Below are 21,523 nucleotides of genomic sequence, written 5' to 3' on the forward strand. Positions count from 1 at the left end.
TGTCAGGATCTTGCTCTTACAGTATTAGCATCATATTTTGTGACCACATCTTACCATTGGATGTGCAGAAATTACTGCAGTTAAAGTGAGGAAATAGTTACATAACTGCCCAAGCAGCTGTGACACCTGGATCATGTAATTTTCATGTATTTGAGAACAATGCTGTGTACATATGGGTAAAATGACATCAACAAAGTCTTTTCTAAAGTACATTGTATCTAAAGTATGAACGGAAATAAAGCTAATGTTAGTGGAAGAAGAAATCAACAAAGAATCAGAATATTCAGAATAAAAATAAAAAGCATAGTCCATTGACTATTGCATCTACAGATACATGTATTATGAAAGTTCCATTTGAATGACTATAAGGCATGACAGATTAGATTAACCTTTGAATAAGAAACTTTCTTATAGTAGAGAGTAAGTGGAGGTAAAAGATTTTACCTTATTTCTTCCTACTGACTGGCCTAGAATGGATGCAATTAACCATCTTCTATTTATCACAATGATATTGGTGAAAAAATCAGGACATTGACTGTGTGGCATTGCTGTGGAGAAAAGAAAACATTATCATACAGGTGAGTGGGAAAAAAAAATCTGAAAAAATACTTTAATCAACAATCAGTACTTTAATCAACATATCCTTCTGTGTGTTATCTGGAAGTAGCTGAAGAAAAAAATGTCCATGAAGTAAACTCTACTGACTGGCTACCACTTGGCAAAAACTTTTTCCACTTCTAATGGTGTGGCTTAATCAAAATTACAAGAATAAATTGGCATGCATAAACATACGGTAAGCAATTATTTATGCATATGATAAACAATTATTTTGTAATATGAAAAATGATAACTCATACTAATTTTCTAAACACAACTCTCAGCGTTATTAAACAGTTAGAATTACTGAACACTCCCAGAACTGGATGCCAACTTTCATGGAAAAAGTTTCAAATTGGTTGATATTTATTCCTTTTTTTCCTTAATATGGTGCTTTTACAGACCATGAAATTATTTTTGAACGGTTTCTTTAGATACATGATTAAAGGCTTTTTTCTCCCTTGAGAGAAAGAAGCATTACCAGAATTATCAATGAATTCTGGAACAGTCTTGTAACAACAAATTTACTGAATCTACATGATGAAGAATAATAATATACTACAGAAAATGTCAGACTTTTTACAGACTTCTACTAACTGGACAAAAACATTACAATTACTGCAACTTTCATATACTCTCAGCTATTTCAGCAAATAAAGATTAAGAAAAAGGAGTCTAGCTGCTTTGTATGACATTTCTACCACAACCCCACCTGAAAGATGCTGCACTGAAATATACAAAAAATAAATGAAATCAGAAGATGATTTACTATTATACATAGCAAAAGAGTTCTTGTCACAGTTCCCACCCCTGGGACAGGGACCTGTCATGCTTCATAATTTGGCACTTTGGCTTAAAGTTAGTCCTTCTGAAAGCTGATCAGTAGAAAGCACTGGCATACTACCTGAGCTGAAAAACTTTTTCAGCAACATAAACTGGAGACTGCTTAATTAAGTGAGCTATATTTTCAAAACATGCATTTTTTTTTTTGTTGTTGAAAAGATTTCATACTATGAAGACGGAAAAGAAGGTTGAAATCAAAGTATTGCAAATTAGAAAGAGACTGCTATGGTGCAGAAGCAGACACATCTTTTTCTGCCAGGGAAATGTATCAGCTTTCACAGAGCTTCCCTATATGAAAAGTTTTACAGATACAGGTTCAAATCCTGACCTAAATTTTGATAAAACTGCAGTGAACTTCACTGTGGAGTTAATCTAGATATCTAGCTATCCTGAAGAATAATACTTGTCTACTGTATACAATATACAACCGGACTCTATGTTCTCAGAAAATGTGAATTTATAATCTGAGGCTGTTGGAAAATGAGTCATATTCCTCAAAAAAACATAGAATCCATGGTTGCAGTTTGAGAGGATGACATTAACAGCTCCTCTTGAATTTGAATGCTGTTAGGACAAAACCATAAGCAATTTTTAAAAAAAACAACAAAAAAAAATCCTTTGTACACTTTATAAATTTTTGTTTAAAATTCAAACTGTCACTTAGTTACCTTAAAATAGAATTCAGAAATGTAGGTGTCTTATAGGGAAGTGTTAGCTAAAAAGAAATAAATGGTCCAGTATAATAGAGCTGGTTTTGCTCCTACGCTACGGTAAAATGTTATCCTTATGATAACCAGTCATATACACTTATATTGTGAAGACATCTTGCTGGAAATATTAAAACAACTCTTCATTTACACAAACAGAATAAGCAGAGAACATCTCAGCCCATTTTAAAACAATTAGGCTTATACATTTTTGTTTTTCTATTAGACATATTTTCCGTGAATACATAAGTATTTAGGATTCACTAGACAAATCTTCCTTGGCAATGACTGTATCCAAATGGCAGCTCATCACAAAGTCACTAACTGAGCAATTACACAAGAAGGAAATCAGAAAAAAAATAGATCTCATCAGATTACAAGATTATAAAATCTTAAACTCAGTCAGAAGATAGGAAAAAAAAGACTGAAAATTAGGTGCACAGTAACGTAGACTTGACACAGTAATCATAAACTAAGCGGATAATATTTCCGCTTTATAAAGTTTTTAAGTATCACCCAAATTCTGAACATGTAGATAGAATTTTAGAATTAGAAAATTACAACTAAAAATTTTATGTAAGTTTTTATTCCTAATAGACAGATTCTTATGAGACTCTTTTGCCAGAAGATGACTCCTTCTATAGGAATCATGCATGCTCTGAATTATAAGACAATTCTGGTTGGAAATGATCTCTGGAGGTCATATATCCCAATTCTCTGCTCAAAGTAGGGTCTACTTTGAAGTCAGGTCCAAAATCTAAGTTGCATATACAGCCAAATTTTTGGGCAAATCCAAGCATGGACACGCCAAAACCTCTCTGACAAACTTCCACCCATGTTCCCGTAATTCTGATGTGTGTAGACTTAATTTTTCTTATAAGTTGTTATTATTTTAGAACCCATAAGTCTATCCTAATATAGGATACAAATAAAACAGTTTCGGAAAACACAAAATAGAAGTTTTAAAGTTTTAAGATTAAAAAGAGCTATGGATTCTGCAATTTCTAAGCCACATCATGTCAAGAATATATGTCCTTTACATACGTCCTATGCCCTAAGTGTCTGTGTGGGGAATTTGAAATGAAATTACAGACACTGAAAAACACAGATTTTATTAGTTCAAAACCTGTCTTTTTTCTTTTCCTTTCTCTTCTTTTCCTTTCTCTTCTTTTTATGACTTATTATGTGAAAATCAGCATCATATCAACATCAAAAAAGCCCTTTGTCTCTTAACTATCCCATCTGTAAAAAAAACAGTATGAGCTTATCCCTCTGGATAAGACCCATCTAAAACATGTGCTACTATAACAAAAAGTTCTTCTCATGGCTTGTCCAAAAATCAAAAATTATTCAATACAAACACTTTGAAAAAGTCTACATTAAACTACATTTAAATTTTTTGCCTAAGCATTTGACATACTACAGCATCTCTTCACAATCACTTTAAAGAAAATATAGAGTAATCTGATATTGCGTTGTGCTAGTAGTGTGAATTAGGTACATGATCTTTGGTTTCAATTTAAAAAATGTTGGTGATAGACCCCGAGTCATTTCTGTATCATCAGTAGAGGTAAAGCTGAAGGGAGTGAAGCAGAGTCATGAACATAAAATTCAGCAAGAGTTATAAAGAAATGGGAACTACTCTTACATATACAGCAATATTGGAATGTAAAATATCTTATTATAGCACAGGTAATTGAGTCAGAATAAACTGTGTGTTTATAACTATGGTCAAAACTTAGAATGAGATGAAAATAACTCAAAGATTGAATATGTGGTTACCACTGGAGTCCAAAGGAGTAACAGAGTCCAATATCCTCCAGAGCATAACTTCTAAAGTAATAAAATTATAAAAAAGCAATTTGAAATTAATGTTTAGAGGAAAAGAAGGAAAAAGAAGGTTCTCATTACTAAAACATTCCTTAATATAAAACTGGGATTTTTTTTCTCTAAACATAGTTTTTTGAAATATGCAAACAAGATTAATCCAGAGCAAGTCTAACACATGAACAGAACTATTTACCTCCAAAACATCTCTGTAAATTTGGCCTAGATTGGTCACAGTTCAATCGAGGATGAATAAAAATTAGAACCTTCATCAAACAGCAGCTCAAAACCCAACTGTGTTCTTATTTTTATTTATTTTTCCAATAAGTGCTGTTAAAGAACTTGTAAATTTTAGAGGAAAAAAGACAAAATGTGACATATAGTTCTTCATAGTAAATAAAAAATTAAATTTGTTGATTTAATAAATACCCTATTTATATGTCATCATGATCACACTTGTTATTCTAAGGACGGGATTTTAAAATTACTAAAATATATCTCACCACTTCAAAAGAATAAAGGTGAAAAATGCTATTTTAGATTTCTGGTGGTCATCTCAGTAATCCTCTTGTTACATTTCTCCCCCAAAAGATAGGACAAAGAAACAAGCATTTTCAATTCACTTAAATATGGTGTAGCATTTGAAAATCAACAAAGTACAACTCATCCTGAATTGTGGTGATTCAGAATCAATATACTGCAATATACTGCTGTATGTGGTAAGCCAAAATATGAAGCTACAGAATTATGGAAATATAGCTTCCTCAGATTCTGTTAACCATTGATAAACAGTATCTTAGTACAGTACCTGCATGATACTGTACTGAAGACCAAGACTGCATATATTTTATATAAGCCAAGAGATGGAAAAAGTATTAAAGACCATCAAGCCATCAGAATGATTCCACCTAGTGGCTGTTAGGAAGGCACAACTCAAAAAAAGGTATGCTAGGAGAGAAGCCATCTTCAAAGAGAAAAAGCTAATCAGGGTTAAGAACACAAAGCCGTGGAGAAACAGAAATCTAATACAGTAACAGAAGAGCTTAAGTGGTCATGTTTGTCATGATATTGTTGAAGGATATTAATTCAACAAAAGGAGTAGGACATTAAGCAGGTTGGACTGAGAAGCCAGGTTCCAAATACCTAGCTTTCTGGAGTGATGCCAAAGAAATGCATTTTCTATAACAACCACCAGGCTTGTCCTAGAAAAGTTTATTAGAAGGTCATGCCTGAGTGTGTGGTGATAAATGAGATTTTGCAAGGATGCAGGGGGCACTGATTCCAAAATGAGTAACGTTACCAAAGAAATAATATTAGCTGTTCTTTCTACTGACAAGTATCAGGGCTAAGGAATGCAATTGGTCTTCAGGAATGATGCCAGTTCAGTATTGAATACAATTCATTGGATCAAGGAATGCAATTAGGTTTCAGTAATGCCCTTGCTTCTAATTTCAGACGAAAGAATATCTACTAAGATATTTTCATCTTCTGTCATCTGCACTACTATTAAAACATTTCTGGCAAAGTAAAGAATTTAATTTAGCTTTCATGACTCTGGGATTAACATGCTTATGATGAATTTATACTAATAAGAATGATACTTGGAATAATGAAGGTTATGGTAGAAGACCCGAACATTATTACACAAAAGGGGAACAAGAGACAATGATGTTAAGTACCAGCTTTTCATTTTTGAAACTTAATTCAAACTCTTTCTAAGGTGAAAATGATCTCGTACTAATTTCCAACTGTTCTTATCACAAAACCACTACTCAGCTGGCATGACTTCTTGTTGACAAACCCAGGACTGACTAACAGGGATAGCACAACTAGCATTGAGATGTATTGGCAGGCTTGAGAAAGCCTGCCTGTAACTGGCTTGAGACAGTGCTTTTCTTCAGTTTAATATCACAAAATCTAGTGTGATTATCTAACCTAAAGGAAATCCCATGTATCTTTGTATTAGCACAACCCAACTGAAATGAATAAAACTGAAAATATGCCAATCTACTATTAATTACTGCCAGGCCTGAATAATTACCATTGTTAATGAAGTTTTCTCAGATTGTTTTGGGAAGGAGACAGCATGTCACCAAACTTCTTGGTAAAGCTAGTTTACAAGCTAAGCTAAATGGAAGGCTTGTTCTGTGGAAGCAATACATAATACTGTCATTATAAAAGCTTCACGTTTGGCAGAACAATCATTTTCCCCCTTGATCTTTCATTCTGGGATCTATAAGACCCTGCAATTTTCAGATAGCAATGGCACAAGATCAAGGTTATTACTATTTTTTTAAGATAGCACTTTTTAACAAAAGGAGAGAAGCACAGAAACAGCCAGGCAGCAGTTGCACATGTGGCATTCATGTTTTGTAATAATTTCAGTCTGAATCCTGCCAATATCACTTCATCTCAAGCCACTTGCTGGGACGCTGAGCACATCCATCCTCTCCTGTAGGCTTTATTTCTACCCAACAAAGAGACTATGCTTGGCTCCAGAGACTGTTAGTCTTCAGTTTCACAGGCACAAAAACAACTCGAAATCTAGTATGAATAGTGAATAGGAAAAACAAAACCCTGAGCAGTCAGTAGCAGGCACAGCATCATGGAGGGCCTCTCCATTAGTAGAGAGCAGCCTTGTAAAAATAATCCTTGGCAGAAACAAAACTTGCAGCACATTTGAGAAAGGCAACTTTCTAGAAAGATTTCATGATTTTCCATAGTTTATTCCAAGATTTTTTTGGACTAATCTCCAATCTTTTTTAAACACTTACCATACCCTCAGGTATCATTTATACCTTACAAAATTCTGTAAGCTGTCTACCAGCAGCTTTGGTAATATAATAGTAATAGTCATTAAACATTAAGAAAATACAAGATAGCATTGTTGAATAGGAAAAGGCACTGCTTCAGATTAAAAGCACAGCTGCTCTAAAAAAAGCCAGAATATGTAAAGACATAGAGATTTTTAAAAATGTGACAAAGTTATGACAAAAAAGGTATAAAAATAAAATATTTTGAAAGACATTTTAAATATACTTTTTACTTTATATGTTGTATAGCACAGAGTTCATGCCTAACACTGCTGTGACTGGTATTTCTGCATAGGACATCCAAATGTTCAGTCATGTACTGATTATATCACATTTCCTTTTTCCTAAGGTCATATTAATTTGAGGGTTGTTTTCACACTATCCTAAAGGCAGATCTCTTAATTCTTAGTGTACATAAAGACCAGCATGTGACCTGGCCCCTTCTGAACAATCACCCAGTGTAGAATAGAAAAGAAGCCTCCCTGAGCACCCTGAAGGCCAAAAAAGGCTACTTGGTACCTCCACCCACACCTTCTGCCCATGGGCTCCATTTTAAACTCAGGCCTGTGCCTTCACTACTTGCCTGACCTGTGTTGTAGGCATACAGGGCTGGGCCTGGGCCTGGGCCTCAGCTTGGGCTTGGGCCTGGGCCTGGGCCTGGGCCTGGGCCTTGGCTTGGGCTTGGGCCTGGGCTTGGGTTTGCTCAGACATTGTTGTGCTATGTCAGTTTACCTCATGATCTGGACTTGAGCCGCCCTCTTTGTTTCTGCACTGCCTGCCCTGCTTAGGTGCTGTGGGGTTTGATGCAAGCTGTTGAGGAGCCTGCCCTATATTACTGTGCTTGGCTGCCTGTTCCTGAGGGAGCAGCAGCAGCCCTTGCTGTTCCTTGATGGCCTCTGTTACGGTTGTATGTTAGAAAAATCTATGAAGACACAGCACTTAATTTTCCTCTTTGGATACTTCAGCTCTTTTTTCCTATTATTACCAGTAAAAAGACTGAAGATACAATAGCACACTTAGGGTGACAAAGAAAACTATTCCACACAGCACCTGTGACAAAAGAGAATGAAAAATAAGATGTCCTGGTCTATTCCTTTGGGGGTAACTTCTACAATGTAAGACTATCCCTAGAAGATAGCAAAGAAGCCCTGTTTTTTTTTTTTTTTTCTTTTTTTTTTTCATTATAATGCTAAAAAGTGCAGCTTCATCATGTTAGGGATTCTTTGTTTTTAGGAACCATCACTTGCTCTTCTAATAAGCACAATGTGTTGGTCAATCCTCTGAAAGACAAAAACCTAATTTGTCTGATCTGAAACTTTAATATAAGTTCTCATGAAAGATTTCTCTTTCTCCAAATAGGAGCTTGGAGTAGGAAGTTCAGGAGAAGGCATTCTTTAGTGATAATAGAAGCTCGTGTTCAGTTTAGTTGCACTTAGACTTCCATTGTATTCCCAGAAAGAGCACCTGGAAGAAAAATATCTTAGAAGGAGTAATGTTGTGGCATGTCTAGATGATGCCTATAGTATACGGTGTGCCTCAGTTTAGGGTCAGACTGTGGTTTGAGACATTCAGAAAAACAATTGTGTCATGCCTTAACACTGCATCTTGCTTGCGCTCACCATTTCATAAGTTGAGAGTGACAAACTGGGCATCCTATCAACTACTACAACAACAGCTATCCCAAGTATGGTGCTGTCAATACCATCTACTACAAAGGACTAGGATAACTTCCATCCAAACTTTCCTTCCAAAAAGGAAAAGGTTGCACACTTACTTAAATTCACTCTCAGGTTCACCAGTAATGTATTATCAGCATACACTCCATCAATACACATTTATAGATATAGATATAGATATAGATGATATAGATATAGATAAGAAATCCTTGGAGGGACATTTTGACAACATGCCTCTTGCTGAAAGATTACTGTCAAAAACCTGATACTACTTTTATGCTCAGTGATACAGTGCCGTATGCTCAATACAGTAATGGAACATTTTCTCTTATTTTCCAAGATGCTTTGAAATGCAGATAGAAGCTTACAGCTCATTACAGCAGTTGCTATATGTAAAACAAAACAATGCTGCCTCTAGAAGAAGGTAGATTTCTCTTTAGCTTTGTATGCTTATTTATCACTCTTAAATGTGAAACACTTTTCTTTTAAACTAACGTTAGTGACATGATTGACTGATTATACTTAAGTTTCCACCAATGAAAGTGTGCATATCTTGTATGCATGTACAATGATCATGCATCCTAGTTAAATTACATTTACTCTTAGTTTTTAAGTTTCCTCCATGCTCCTCATTATTCAAGTTACTGAAAGTGAGCTGAGCTGTTTTAACAGTAATGGAGTTCTATACTTCTAGATAAAACTAGTGAAGAGAGCATATTTTAAAACAAGAGGATCTTTGAAGGAAAAGATTAATGATGAATGCATGTTAAATCCCAAATCACTCAGTGAATAGTCTTGTCGAGTACTGTTTGTTTTGGGCATTTATGGTGTTTAGTCAATTCCTTTTTGTGTGCAAAACAGGAAATCAGAATGACATGCATACATACAATATTATGTAGCTTATGAAGATCTGGCTTTTCACAGCCTGCAGAAAGTGTTTTTTTTTTTTTTTTTTTTTTTTTTTTTTTCCCTCTTACTGGCATAATCATTAAGAGGCATTCTTACTCCATTTTTGTAAGAGATTACAGAGATTAGAAGGTGTAGTTATCAGATGAAGGTTACATAAAAAGACCCCGATACATTAGGTCTCCTTCTCAGTTGGCATAAGCCACTCTTGTGACTTCAGCTGGTATACAGAACGCATAAATTATAGGGAAGAAGACATATATAGCCAATCGTAGCTGTAAATACTGCATTTGATTCCTCTGTTTAGAATTCCTGAGTCACTCAAGCAGTCATATTTGATAGCAATGTGATCTAATTGTTTTGCTGCTAAACCTGAAACAGTTGCTATTAGGAGCAAATTAGCAAGAGACCTTTGGATAATTCTACCACTCAAATCAAAGTCTCAGTCAATTAGTCATCTTAATAAATAACAGTTCCCTAAAAAGAGACAGGAAAGATTGACTAAAGAAGTGTCCAAAAAAAACCCAGTAAGGTGAAAATTTGACAATTTGCCAAAGGTTAGGAAGGAAGCCATGATGTAAATTAGATGAAAGGTGTGTTTTTTCTACTCTTTTGCTTTTGAGGCATATTAGAAAAAAAAATAGTTGTAACATGATTTTTTCATTGTGGTCAGTGGCTATATCTGTGCAAAGGATAGTCTGCAGGGTAGCGTAGAGCAAAAAGTTTGGTCAGAAGCAATTACCATGTAACCAGAGGCTTTTGGCTTTTTGCAGTCCTTTAGCTGTCTTGACAATGTCATGCATGTAAGGAGGCTCTGTGCAGTGATGGTTGACTTCTTCAAGGCATTAGTGCTTTCTTAAGCAGAGAATGCACATTACTCTATCACCTACATGCACAGGCAGTTGACCTATCTGTCCTCTGCTTTTATTTTGCCTAAGTTGTTCTGGCCATCTACTTTGTATATGTTGATACAGGTCTTGAATCCATCCCAACTGACAAGGTGGTAACAGGGCAGCAAACTCACTATACAATTTCCATTGCTCTGGACCATGTCTGTGTTCTAAACATGTCTTTTGGGAGGTGTGATAGTGTATGTATAAACTTGTATTAACTTTGTAGGAAAAGGTAAATAGAATAAATAACTTGAAGTAACACACCAGCCAATCTAGTACAGTTAAAAAAATAAAATGCAATTAGAGGTAAGCAAAAATATGCTTTGAAGTTATGTTACAGTGAAGGAGTTGACAGTACAGGATCTTATGATCTTAACTGAATCCATAGATAGCTCTGTCATAGACAGAGGAGAAACAAAGCTTAGCTTAGCGTTCCTCTGCTGTGATGAATAATGTTTTGTTGTTGCATTGTAAAAATCTACATTTAAAATACTGACCTGGCTGACAAAAAGTTCCCAGTGCAGAGTGGTACCTTTCTGCAAAAGAGAGCCTTCTAAATACAGGCTCAAGGGGGAAATCATGTCATAAATCACTGCAAATACGGTTGCTGGCTCTGGCAATATATAGGCATGGACTTCACCTGATGACCTAGTTCTTCTGTTAAAGACAACAGCAAAACTCTTACTGCCTAATGTAGAAATGAAATCTGAGGAATTGATAGCATTGTGCTAGACAAATTATAATACTGCATCTATTTCTTCTTAGCTGATCATAAGTCACACTTTAACACTGTGATTAAATAAATGAAAATAAATCCAAATATTTTCAACAAAATAATTTCTGACTTAGAATGGTCTTTGAATCTGAATATATAATTGTTTACTCTTGTTTATCAGACATTAAGTGCCCAGTCTTTGGTCATAACACTTCTTCTGCACATGTAGGATATTATTAATAATGTATGTTTCATTCACACTACTATATAAACAAGATGTATCAAAATATTTTAAATTCTTTTAAAGTTTCAGTTAGTTTTATATATCTTTATTGCAGCTGGCTTAAATCTATAACGAGGTACTTATTAAAAAGTCTTGAATAGATTGCATGAAAAGAAGTTCAATTTATGATGTTTAGTATTACACTTTATACAGTTTCTTTATTTTTTTTGCTCACTTGATCATACTGTGAAAAATTCATGAATATTTAGCTATTAAATGAAATGCAAAATTTTCATTACCATTTTATTGAAAACTTGACATCTTAAAATACCATACATACCATTAGTATTCTAGTGCATTGTCACCTTATTGAAAAATGCTGCTAAAAAACAATACCACCATTCAGAGAAAAAAAAATTGTCCGCCCAAGGCTATTAACTATAGTTCTACACATACATTAGTGACAAATAAGTGAAGCAGCCAATGCTCACAAAAGATGTCACTAAAATGCTAGGAAACAACTGTAACCATAGAAACCATCTCACACTGCAATCTGAACATCTTTTGTCAGTGTTTGACTAGAAATGAGATGCTTAAAATCATTAGGCTATCAAAAAATCTGAAGTCTCTTCATTGAAATTTACATATTTAAATATTTTGAAACCTGCAAAAACTTCAACATGATACTTTCATAAAATATTGTTTCAGCTCCTAGCCCTCAACTATCACTTTAGATACAATAACAAGGATTATACAGATGATTATTCCCTCCCCCAAAGTCTCCCCCTCCCGACCCTATCTTTAGTGTACATATACCAGAAGAAGAACCTAGGCATTAAAAAAAAGCATCGAAACCTGAGGTGAAACTGAGTAAAATGTACCCAACTCTTCTTAATCTGAAATATTCACAGATATGATATTCACCATCTCTGCTTACTGCTTTGGTTTTTGTTTGTTTGTTTTGTTTTGTTTTGTTTTTCTTTTCATTTAAATATCTTCAGGTTTAGCGATATTGTAAACCTTCATGATGTTAGGTACAAAATTGTCCACAGACAATAAGATACCTGAATACAAAATTTTCTCAACTGGCTTAAAAAAATATTTGAGAACTTCTGAGGATTATCTCTCCAACCTCTGATAATGGTTTATGGCTACCTAATAAAAATGGCCTATTAAACTTCTGGCCTATAGAATAACAGCACATCCCAGCCTTCCTACAGAGTGACGCATTTCATTCTGTAGGACTGGAGAAATATGTAGGAACACAGCCTGAGTTCTTTTTGTAGTAGGACTCTGTGTTAGAGTAAATCTGTGTCAGTCTGAGACTCTACTGTAGAAAGGCAAACCAAGAGGGTAAATGATGGAGATTAATCCTTTATACAACACATTTCAGTGCTACAGAGGATAGCTAGATGTGCTGTTGAAATTTTGGAGATACAGATCAAAGACTTTTTTAAAAGCCAAGGACTGAAATAACCTAGTTTCCTTCCATCATCTTTTCCACAGGTTCTGAACTTTTAGGTGTGTATGGGCAGTGCCACTTAAGCAAGACTCTGTTATGCTAAATTTCTCTATTTTCCGTATCTTTAAGCAACATTCAGTAGTCCTATAAGCAACAGACTGCCCAAGAATCAAAGGCTGTGAGCTTGTCCTTTAAAGCATTGTTTGTCAATATATTGTAATATAACACTTGCAAGGGAATGTGGAGATGGTGGAAGAAGACATATTTCCATGCCATCAGTCTGAAGGTTTCATAATACTGTAATTGGTAAGAAAATCTTTCTTATGATTGACAAATCACACTTACTGTTTTTATCAACAAACTAGAATGCAAGTGAAAAAAGGCACAAGAAGCAGACATGAATATTTTTGTATTATGCAGTTTTACCAATAAGCTTCACAGAACTAAGCAGAAGAGAACTGACATATTTGAAATACCATCAAACTCATTCTGTAATTACTAATTGGCTAATTTAATATAGACTTCAGTAAGGCTTTGTTTACATAAAGATCATACTGCAGAGTTAAGAAAAAATCACAGGGGCAGAAAATGCAAGATTGTTAGACTATGCATTGGAGTATAAGAAACACAAGCACAAAGGTTAAAAAATCTTTTTTTTCTTCCTTTTTTTTTTTTTTTTACTTTGTAATAATGGATGACTGCACAAAAATTTAAAGATGATAAATATTCTATGCAAGTACCAATCATTTCTGTCTTGTCATAGAGAATTTTAATTTCCAAATCCAGCTTTTTCCTACATTATAGCCACATGCATTTACAGTGTAAGTTAATACTTATTGGTTGTGTGTAGTTCACTGGCTTCCTATTGCACAAATTTGTTGTTGAGTAAGTTTAATCTCATACAGAAGGCAAAGCAATGTCTACAGGATAATGAACTAAGATCATAACTTTTCTTCATTTACTGTTCTGGTAGTCTTTACTGTATTTTGTATTTTGATGCTGAAACAGCAGGTATTTGCATCGCCAAATCAGTTGTGCAAAGTTGCTGCACAGACACCAAACTAATTCACTGAACACAGATTATGAAAATAGGAATGATTTCTTTGTCCTCATTAAAAAGTTTTTTATTTTAGTATTATTTATATAACTATATAGTACACACTGTAATACAGTTACATATCATTATATAAATATATAGATAATGTAAATGTATATAATTAACAAAGGTAAGAACTTATTTAATGCTGACGAAAACAGGACAACTTCCCACCTTCAATTCAATAAGGATACCAGATCTTTCCAAAATACAAATGTCTATTACAAAAGAGAATTAAGTAAATAATGGTCTTTTCACATATCATTCACAATAATCTTTTCACAGACAAAGATCCCTAAACAAATCCTAATGAAAACAGGAAGGGATGTACTCTCCAGCAACCCCTAGAACAACTTCTAAAACAACTGTGGATGCTGGGGAGCCAGAAGAGGGTGGACTGTAGGACATGGCCAGGCTTACATGCTTTCAATACATATCATCTCCAGTAGCTGTCATTGGAGACAGAATAACATTCTGGATGGCCAAATTCACACGTCCGACCCCAGCAGGGCATATCTTGTGTGTGTATCTAAATGAATTGGACTCCTATCTTGGCTTGTAAGGTCCACTACAAAGTCCATTTATTTATTTATTTATTTATTTATTTCAGAGAGATTGAATATTAGCAAGAATTTCATAGGATTATTGGATTCTGTTATGCATTTGTAATACATTATTGACCTTGTTTCTTTGTTACTAGAATATTCAGTAAATGAAATGATAATTCGGTTCATTCAACAAACAGACCAATGATATCTTCTCATAGAGGTAAATTCTATATACCTGTAACTCTCAATGACTATATGGATTTCTGTTCAGATAAATATTTTATGTTCCAAAAATCTCCAGCAAAATGTAACAATATTTTTCTAATAAAATTGTCATAATAAATAAGATATAAAATAAATATATAATATTTTAATATGGAAGAGTATTGTTTGGAGGTCATACATTCTTAAATTTCTTTTGTAGCTTTGATTTGAAAAAAAGATTTAGATTGTATTATCTCAATACTTTTGTGCTTATATTTGCAATGAGTTGATATTTCACATATTTCTTTCAGTATGAATTATATAATGAAACACTTCAAGTAAAGATTAATGCTATCTTGGCAGAGTATGTACACAGTAGAATTTCAGATATTTTGTGTAGACTCATAACTGATGCTTTGGACTTCAAACTTCATATGCCCTTGTATCATTAAAAGACAACGTTATCATACATCTGACAGCTAGGCTGACTTGAAACAATATTTTGTAACCTTTGTTGGTGGGCATGTCTTCACATTCAGAATCATGAACCACATTTGTAGACATAGTTGTTAGGAAACCAGAAGTATACACACACACATCATTTTCTGTGATAGGGAGCTCGTAGGAGCACTTTCTGGTGTATGATAAAGGTTGTTGCAATTTCTCTGCATGTCAATCTTCTTAATTGCTGTTACTGCTCTGCTCTATTCTACCAGTCACACCTTAAAAAACTTTTTTTTTTTTCTTGATTAGGACAGAGTGTCATTATCCAGACACATTTCAGACATATACTGTTACCTCCTAAAATAGAGAGAGAGGTCTTTGGGAAAAATCTCAGTCCAGTTGAGATTATTATAAAAATACCACATTCATGTTCAGCAGATTCACATCTGCCCATATCAAACTGCTTTACATCTATATTTCCTGATCACAGACATTTGAGTGATTAACTGTATATCCACCTCATACTTTGTTTTGGTTTTCATAAAATGCTTAAGCTAGAAAAAATAGTTTAAAACAATTGAATGGCTGATATTTTATCTATAACCAAACTCTAAAAGGATGCATATGACAAAGATGTAAAATGCCACCTAAGAGTTCTTTGCAATATCTGTTCATACAGAATTTTACCATCAGTCTAAGTTATTATGCAATATGTTTTGTTCAGTAAGTTAAGGACCACCACACCTTAAAAAATAAAAAAAAAGTCAGGGGAAATAAATATTCCCACAGTGAGTAGGTGATGCTCCTTTTTATGCAGAACAACAACATTGTTACTGCTAAGTCAATCCTGAAGATGTATAGGGCTCTAATTTTTGCATCCACAAATGTGAAGTACTACACCTAAATGAAGCATTAACATTAGACAAAGTTCAGCATAATGTCTCTACCAATACAAAATGATCTTTAGAAAATGAAAACCAACAGAAGTGAAAACACAATGGTGAAGGCAGAAAGTGGACTGATTGTAGGTATGGACCAGGGAGCTTCATTACCCAGCTTTCAAGCCTTCTCACGTTTAATATTTTTATTGAACACCCAACCTCCCACAGCTGAGTTAAGAAAGCACAGAAATCATACTCTTACCCTTCATTTACAGAACAGATCTAGTAATTATGGTGAAAGAATATGCTGAAATGAAAGATTTACACTTTTTGCAAGCTTTTATATGTCACCATTACTGCAGTAACTCCACTAACATAGATTTTGTTTTGTTTTGTTTTTAAAAAGGTCGTGCTTATTAATTTCATGTAACCAAAAATATATCCTGAGCATCTTAATAGTGGCAATATCTGATTTGACACCCAAAGTGTTTTAAATATCCATTATTTATGTCTTCGCAGTCTACTAAATAACTTTACATGCAGCTTTTGTACTCCTCAAGTAAAAGTACTGGTGTTAATGTTAAATAGGTTAAAATATTTATATGATAATTCAGTATTAAAAATCCTTTGTCAAACCAATTGTATCAGCAGAATTCTGATACTTTTAAAAAGGCTGAACTTTCACAGGGAATGACCAGACTGTCTGCCAGGTCATCTGAGTTGCTAACGTCAACAGAATCAAACTAGAGCACACAAAGATGACATTCTACATCTCAGCAACAGAATGTGTTCATTATATATGGAAAATATTCATCATTTTATTCTTAATGACACGGGATTGCCTTCTGATATTAAAATTACATTCAGTATACCACTCTGTAGGCAAAGATATTTGATAGCATTTAAAAATATTAATCTTGTTATTTCAGTCTCAGCTGTTGTTTACTGTCAAGCTCACAATAATGGATTCAAAGCTTGCCTACAAATATAAGCAAAAATACTGAAAAACTAATTTTTTCACTCAAAATTATTTTCACTGAATTTTTTGATCACATACAATGAGATCAAATGATTCAATGAAGAATGATTTTGATTCACAGCAGCAGATTACAATTTCTTCCTAATATCATAAAAAGCAACGTGTTCTACAATAATTATCAATATGCTTTCACTTCTATAGTAAATCAGGAGTACTCCTACCTATAACCTCTTACATAAATGATAGCTAAATCTATACTAATTAACTAAACATTTAATGGCTTGGGTTCTGGCACTGTCATGTGATCACCCCCATCGTTCAGTATGTTTTTGGCCTAGATCAGCTAGCAACCTTTGAGACTGTGATCAGACTTATGAACAGCAAAGTGATAATTCTTTTCTCTCATGTCACAGGTCTAATGCAGTTAATAGCTTTGTGAAAGTTCCGGAAAAGAGAGGGAAGGACAGAGGACACATAGAAAATGGTATTATTTCTGAGACTGTAATATCTTCTAGATCTGTGATTGCCATCATTTCCATTGTCCATGAGTGCTTCGGGGACAAATTCATACTTAAATGGAAATGACCCTTCTCATGGGTGAGGGGGTAGTCTTTAGTTTTTACTTCAGCCTTACAGTCTTATAAACACATAAACCAGAGGCATTTATAAAATATAGGTCAGAATCGTTTAAATTTGATTTTCAGTGTTTTATAGATTTTGCAGTGATGTACTTCAGAGCTTCTCATTTAGTACCATACAGTCACTTTTTTCTATGAGCCGTTTTCTCTCCCTCTCTCTCTCTTTCTCTCTTAATTATTAAAGATGACTCTGTAGAAGGTAGATTTGTGTTGAAATTCTCTCCTAAATAGGGAGAGGTGAAATTAGATTCTCAATTTCTCACACATTTGGTGAAGGCTGTAACCAGTGGCCTGCTAGAAAAAAAGAACACTCTTTCCTGCTGTCTTTCATGTGCTGTGCTCTGAGTAGCTAAAAAAAAAAAAAAAGCCAAAAAAGCCTCATGTCCCCAAACAAAACAAAAATTCCTGATTGGTTAATCTATTTGTGAAGGTTTAGGTGTTATACTGATTGATAACCTCAAGATTTAAATGACTTCATGTATGTTCAGCAGAATTTATGAAATTTAGATTCAAGAAAGGAGGATGAAGCCATGAGTAGAGCTTCTGGGGATTTTCAGCTTAAATGTTGGACCTGCTGTTTAAGTATATTTGGGAATCCCACCCTAAATGTTTTTACTATTCACATAACTCAGATAACCTCACAGCTGGATGCCACAAAGTTCTCAAAATGGCATTTTCAAAAAGAATAAGGCATAATGACAAACAGAGCACTGCAAATATAGTCTCAGAGTCTGAGAGAGACCTTCAAATGACACTAAAAACTGTTCTTAAAATATGCTTAAATTCATTATTTTGCTATCAGTGCTCTGAATCCAACCCTAATGCCACTGGCTTAAAAAGTTTCTGAAAGTGAGATCTAATTCCATCATTAGGGGACAGATTGTTCTAAGAAGCTGGATTAGAGCAGCATCAGCATGAATTTCAAAAACTTGCATGGAGCTATAAATATAATGTGCAATATTTTGCAATATCTAATGTGTTTTGGTCTAATGTTGAACATGCCCCATTGTTAAAACCAGCTGTGTTCTTTCACTTTTCATTTCTATAAAGCTATGATAAAGGCTGTCAAAGCAAACCCTGCAGCACCAGCCTTTCTTGATAAAAGTTCTGTGTACACAGTACATAGTAATCTCAAGATGGAACTTTGTTTCAAACCAGAACAAAATCTTCAGCTAATTATAAGTGAACTATATTAAGCACAAAAGGCAATTTCAATTTATACTGAACAAAGTTGCATTTTACTCTTTCATTTCAAAATGCATTTGTCGTGGTTTCTGAAACTAATTGAAAATTCATTTTGCTTAATTTTCTAAGGTTATTTCTTTTATTGCTTTTAAGTAGTCTGTGTAATACTGTAACATCTAAATCCCCCCAAAAGAAGATTAGAGGGGCTTTTTTTTGGTGTTAATTTGTATTTAAAGCTTTAGAATAAGAAATGAATCATTCTTTTCATTCCTTACATCACATTAGTGCAGCAATCACTAAACTAACGCTCTTATTATGAACACATTCAAAGCACTTGGAGGAAAATTGCCAACAGAAGTGCTACATAAAAATAGGTCTGCTGTTGAAACAGAAGAGGATTAAAAATAAAATTGTAGTTTATAGGTGACCAGTTAAAGGGAAAAAATTGTACATTTTTATTTGTTTTGACTTTTCTGCATATGATATAAAGAAAACCGGAGGAGCATTTTTTTCTTTCTTTCTTGTTCCCCTAGTTACTTTTTCAGCTATATTTTATGGAAAAGCTGCGGGGTTGTCTCTTCTCTTTTTCCTGAAAGCTTTATGACCAGTGCATAATTTACACCTTCCTTTATAGTTAATCACAGTATTTGACTGGACCCATGTGAAGACATAAAGGTTAAAAATGTTCCAGTTGTATATTACCTTGGCTCTACATCTCTGAAAAACTTTGAGTGGCCATTTTTTGTGTGTCGAACAAGACAACGGTAAGTTTTATCAGCCAGAATTCAGACCAGATTTGGATCTAGTAGGAATGATCATATCAACAAGAAGACAGGTATCAGCACAAGATATGTAAATAAGTGGGAGGCCACCATATAGGAAAGGTACTTTGTTGACTCAACACAGCAGCTGGGGTAGAAGCTGGACCCCACTGTGAAGCCTAGGAATGAATCAGATGACATGCTGAAAGAGCTAGTTAATTCCTTAGAGAAGCTGCAGGGTTGGCATGGGACTTTCTCCTGGGATGCAGAAACTCACTGGTCACTTTAGCTTGAGCGTTGCTTGATGTGGCCCCAACTCCAGATGTGACTGGAGTTTTCTTCTAGACTGTTGAGACTAGGACTGGTTATTCCCCCCCCCCCCCCCTTTTTTTTTTTTTTTTTTTTTTTTTTTACTGTTGGTAGCAGTGTCTGCAATCCAACAGTAATTCTTCTGCAGCCCAGGTATTGGTGGCAGTGCTGGTGGGCAGTTTGAAGTTCCAGACATTTCCTTTTGGCTCTTGGGTCAAAGAAAAATTTGAGAAGAAACATTTTGAACCCAAATTAGGAAAGATGTGAACAGGCTGGAGGAGCAGAGGAAGATTATTTCAAATGAATCACATCATCATTGCAATTTCATCTTCCTTCCTACCCTGGAGTCTGTAACACTTCTGGAAAAAAAGGCTTACTGTAGTGGGGACTTGGTGAACAGAATTCAGAGAGGTTGGCAGAAGTGACTCAGAGGCTGCTCGAGACTTCTCAGCAGCGTTAACTGATTTTAGTTCCCTAATGCTAAAGATAAATCTATACATCTGAGGCTATGAGAAAGGATGAGAGACATATAGAGTAGTGATTTCTCTTTCTACCATTAAAGGACTAGAAGAGATATTTGGTTTTGATGGTTACTCAACTTCAGGGGCTGCAGGAACAGCCAATTGCCATTATCTGGATGTGCAGGCAGGACACAGAGGTTAATAAGCCATTTTGCTACTTTTGCCAAAAGAGCAGACTCTGAAACCTGTTATTTGAGCCACTCTGGTGTTCTAGGCAAATCTTAAATACCTAAACCTAGGTACATTGTTAAAAGGAAGTGTAACAATCGTGTGAAAGAATAAAGGAAACAAGTAAAAGTCATGTAGAACCCAGGACATGTAAGGTAATCTTCCACCCAGAAAAGGTAATCAGTCATTCATTTAATCATTATTGGTCTTTTTTTATTCATGATTTATTTAGTTAGAAAACAGACAAAATGATGTAATCTTTATCAAGGTATCTTGGTAGCAGACTCTAGGTCTGAGATGGATGGATTTCAGACACAGAAAGAAAATTAAACACATGAAGCTGACATTAACCTTCTTACAGTCTACTGTGCACTTGCTAATAGGTAGTGTTTGTGTGCCCAGCAGGCTGTGTAAGAAGTAACATCGTACCAGATAGGACCTTCAACTCGCACTTACAGTGCAGTAAGGTGTTGGGACCCTTAACACACTCTCCTCCTTTGTAGAAAGTTAGCTGGCTTCAGGAATTTAGCTGGCTAAGTTCAAGGTCAGCTTGCTCTTTGATAAAAGCTGTTGTGAAGAAAGCTAGAAAAAGCTTCAGTGAAGGCCTGCTTGTCCCTCACTTAGGAGCTGCTTTAAGATGAAACTCTCCTTCTTGGTCCCCACCTGAGCAACACTGTAGCATTTTTGCAGCCATGCCAGTACTTGGTCAGGTACCACATTGATCCATACCCTGGCCCATGGATGAATTCTGAGCTTGACCTCAGATTGGCCTCACCATTAAGAACCTTCCTGGAAGTTGCTGCACTGTGTCTGGCGCTGGCTGATGTCTCTGGACCTGACTGTGACCCTGACTTGCTGACTTGACTTCCCAGCTTGACCTTGGAGCAACTTTATCACTATGGATATGTCTGATGGTCTGGACTTTCAGCGGGACCTGATTACCATTACTGGACCTGTTCTACTTGCCTTGCTCATGTGCTATGGGAGTGGGCCCTAGACAGTGAAGCCAGCTCCTTGGCCCTTGGCTCCTTTTCCCTTGGGATTAGCCAGGCCTTGGTGCTCCCTGACAGAAAGTGTTCTGCAACCTGTTGCTAAATTCAGGTGCTACTGGGCTTAGGACTCATTAG

General features: G+C 35.1%; 1 protein-coding gene across 5 annotated transcripts in view; it reads right to left on the reverse strand.

Moving 5' to 3' along the window:
• Positions 1-21,523, reverse strand: part of G2E3 (G2/M-phase specific E3 ubiquitin protein ligase) — a 243,817-nt gene that overhangs the window by 149,868 nt on the left and 72,426 nt on the right. For all 5 annotated transcript variants that reach the window (XM_013174290.3, XM_066997263.1, XM_048058865.2 and 2 more), the window contains one exon: positions 445-548. The gene's annotated coding sequence lies outside the window, so the exon portion shown is untranslated. The remainder of the gene's footprint in view (positions 1-444; positions 549-21,523) is intronic.

Source organism: Anser cygnoides, chromosome 5 (genome assembly GCF_040182565.1).
Source record: "Anser cygnoides isolate HZ-2024a breed goose chromosome 5, Taihu_goose_T2T_genome, whole genome shotgun sequence".
Classification (NCBI taxonomy): Eukaryota; Metazoa; Chordata; class Aves; order Anseriformes; family Anatidae; genus Anser; species Anser cygnoides.